This window comes from Triticum aestivum, chromosome 2D (assembly GCF_018294505.1).
Source record: "Triticum aestivum cultivar Chinese Spring chromosome 2D, IWGSC CS RefSeq v2.1, whole genome shotgun sequence".
NCBI classification, from domain to species: Eukaryota; Viridiplantae; Streptophyta; class Magnoliopsida; order Poales; family Poaceae; genus Triticum; species Triticum aestivum.
The window spans coordinates 18,473,921-18,477,907 of NC_057799.1; the positions used below are offsets into that span (position 1 = coordinate 18,473,921).

Genomic DNA, 3,987 nt, shown 5'->3' on the forward strand with positions numbered 1-3,987 from the left:
AGGATTCGGTGGGGATGACATTATCGCCATACGCTATTGGATTTCTCCCGGGCTTTGCCTTTGCCGAAACTGTTCCGTTGACATCCTTTGTCGTAGAACTTATCTTCTTGGAAAACGGAGGATATTACCTTTGATTTTGTTAGAGGAGGTAGGAAGCCGAGCATTGGGAACTAGCCGTTATAGGGTTTCGGAAAAAAGGGTTGATAACTCCCTTTGCTTTGTCAATTAAGAAAAATAGAATGTGCTTACCTTCGTGATATTCCCTTTTCTGTGACCACCACCAAATTCAAAAGAAGAGGTGAGATCACCCTGCAAAAATCCTTTGTAGCTCTTAAAATATGGGCCAACCTCTCCATTAATATTGATACTCACTGCACCTCCTTCTACCACTTGTTTAATCCAACCTCTCCACTTCTCACTAAAGAAAACCCTTTTAAGCGAAACCTCTTGTAGAAAATCCCAATTCACCCTGTCATATGCTTTTTCAAAGTCTAGCTTTAGTATGACCCCCTCTTGTTTAGTCCTCCTAAGCTCATGAAACACCTCATGGATAGTGACCACCCCATCTAAAATATTTCCGTTTTTCATAAATGCCGTCTGACTCTTACTCACCACCTTATCTGCAACTCTCTCAAGCCTATTTGTCAGTACTTTAGTCACAATTTTCTAACAAACATAATATAAACATATTGGCCGATATTGCTTGATAGTTGCAGCATCTTTCGTTTTAGGAATCAGAGTAACCACCCATAATTAAGTCTTCTAAGTTGCAACTCCTCAGCATGCGGGCTATCAAGCATTCTTTTGACCATCTCTTTAACCATCTCCCAAAAATGTTTCTAAAAGATTACTGGTAAGCCATCTGGGCCAGGAGCTGTATTGGTTTTCATCTCTTTAACTACTAACTCTATTTCCTCCATAGTGAAAGGCTTAGTTAACTCTTCATTGTCTAGTTCTGATAGCATGTGCTCTGTTGACCAAGGGGCTTCCACCAAGAGATATGTCCCCCCTGTCCTATGAACCAAATAGTCTCTTATAGTAACTAGAAATGTGTTCTTGCAACTCTTTCTCATCTTGTATAACATTTCCTTCATGTTCCAAAGAAGCAATATTACATTTTATGTGTCTTCCATTGGCAGCACTATGGAAGAATGAAGTATTTGCATCTCCCTCAAGTAACCACTGACAAACTGACTGACAATGTGGACTGCATGAGCAATGTCAGGCCGGGTCACAGTGAGGTACACAAGGCTGCCTACAAGATGACGATAGCGAGTGGTATCCCTCAAGAGGAGTACCATCACTAGGGCGCAATTGGAGATGGAGCTCCATGGGTGTAGCGGCAGTGTGTGTATCAGTAAGACCTGAGCGTGAGATCAAATCCTGAGTATAGCGATGCTGAGAGAGATAGTAACCATCATTAGTTTGATCAACCTCAATTCCCAGAAAATAACTGAGAGAAAATCAATCTGACATCTTGAATTGCTCACTCAACTTTTTCTTCACAAAAGCAAGGTACTTCTGATCATCTCCAGTGATCAACATATCATCAACATAGAGAAGAAGCAAGGTACGACCGCGGTCAGATGTATGAGTGAAAAGTGCAGGGTCATGCTCACTAGAAGAGAAACCAGCAGCTTGAACCACAGAGCTGAACCACTCAAACCAAGCACGAGGTGGTTGCTTTTTTCCCATAGAGGGCCTTTCGAAGGCGACAAACATGACCATCAGGAACTTCAATACCCAGAGGTGGCTGCATATAGAAAAAACTCATGTAGATCACCATGAAGGAAAGCATTTTTGACATTCATTTGAGAGATTTGCCAAGATCGAGCTGTAGCCACAGCAATCAGAATACGAACAGAAATTGAAACAACGCAACCGTACTATCTATTTACGACAATTTGATTGCTGACAACACGACAACATCATGCTTCTCTTTCTTATTCTTATTTATATAACTGTCACTTTACCGGGCCGGAAAAGTGACACCGTCACATCTCAGGGTCGTATGCCTGGAACAAGAAGGGTCGTCGTACAATTTCGGCGATTACAAAAAAGAAGGAGGCGAGCTCCCTATCCCTCTTTGTCTTTCCACTTCCCTCGTTCAGGAACAAACACTTCGCCAAATTCTTTTGAGTCCCGGCCCAGTTTTTCCCCACTAACCAATTACGTTACGACCACTGAACAAACTTGGTTGACGAACATGGTTCATGCGCTGCTAATCTAGCGGCTTGTCGAGCATTTGACAAACTCACACCATCCATTTCAAATGGGATTTGTCCCGTGGACACACGAGTAATCCAATCCATCGGATTTCCTTTTCCTCTTCCCATTCGAACTTCTCCGGGTTTCCCCGTAATAGGAAGATCTGCGAGAACTCTTACCCATATCTTACAATTTCTTCAGAATTGTCCGCTCATAGCACGATGGAATTGTCCGATTGTAGCCCGACGCGCTGCTTCAATGGCTCGATATGAAAGACGACCAGCTCTACAACTTTTGGTGCCATATCTTCCAAAACCAAGTTGTGTACCATCCGGTTCGCGACCCCTGCTACATCTGCATTTAAAATATTTACTATATTTCGTACGTTTCGGATATAGCACGTCCCTTCTTATTTTGACTATATGAGATCCGCACTTCGACACCTGAAATTCCGTTACGAGTAGATACTTCCGCGGGAGCATAATCGATTTTCTGGTTAAATACATTACAAGATGTTTTTCCATACTTTCTGCATTCAGTTCTAGCTATTTCCGCACCCCCTAATCGACCAGAACAACAAATACGTATCCCCTCCACCCCTTTTGGCATTATTAATGGAATATCCTTCACTATTTTACTAAAAATGGAACGAAATGAGATTGGATTGTTCCTCAGTTGAAAAGAGATGTCTTGAGCAATCAGAGAAGCACTTTGATAAAAAGATTTGATCTTTACCGACTCAATTAAGGTATTAGTGTTTGTTCTATTAGACAAAAAAGATCGCATTTTTTTCACTTCGTTCAAATAAGAGTTGTACCCGTACGGAATTATCCTCTTTCTCAGTATAATCTCTATCATCATCTCTATTCCCTTTATCAATTTTCCTATCCTACCTAGGTCTATGAATTTCTCTATCAATTCCATTACCTTATCCTTACCCATGAGGTTCCTACATTTGATCCTAAATTGAGCTAGGAGTTGTTTCCGGGCATATTCAAAAAAAGGGTTATTATACACCCCAACCCCATCCCTTGGAAAAAAGAAGGTAGCACTGAAGAAAGGAAAGAGCGATATGGTGGTTTTTGTTGTTCCCGCGAAGCGAAGATCATTCGCTTGGCGAATGAAGTGGATCAACCTCTTTTTGGCTCGGGCCAAACACTTTTTCTCGCTGGTAGAGCTTTCTAAAAAAAAGCGATGCGAGAGCGTATTCTCTTATCTAAGCTTCCTCCCTTCGCTCCCCCCATCGTAGATGGTTCAGCCACACCCGGTGCCACGAAATGATTGAGAACTAGGACGGGGTCGAAATGCATTTTATTCTTAGTATTAAAAAAGTATTGCATGATCGAATAATTCAAGGAGGGCCGCACAGCGGGGAAGGTCCTTTTTAGTAGATGACTCGTCGGGCCGTCAGAGCGGGACTTCTTTGGTAAAAGTAACTTGATTCTATTCCTTTTTAGTAAGGAGGCGGCATTTCCCATAAGGAAAGGTATGTCATTTACAACCCCGACGTATTGAGGCCGCTTGAAGGACCCGCTCATGTGAAGTGATTTATCAAAATTCTTCTTTCTCGATGGTGATCGGTCATTGTATCCATAACGTTGCATCTTTTTCGGCCAAATCCGGATTTTGTTTTGCTTCTCCTGGTCGATCGACTCGACTCTTTTCCCTGCCCCCCGGCCTCTCACTTCGTTTCGTTCTTCCTCTGTACCCTCGCTTGAATGAAGACACCCGATCGGCCCGACTTTCTGAACTGTTGGCCACCAGCCCTTTTCCTGTAGT

At 42.6% G+C, this 3,987-nt stretch overlaps 1 pseudogene; it reads right to left on the minus strand.

Moving 5' to 3' along the window:
* Positions 1-2,312: 2,312 nt before the first annotated feature.
* Positions 2,313-3,746, minus strand: LOC123055522 (ribosomal protein S3, mitochondrial-like; annotated as a pseudogene).
* Positions 3,747-3,987: the final 241 nt, after the last annotated feature.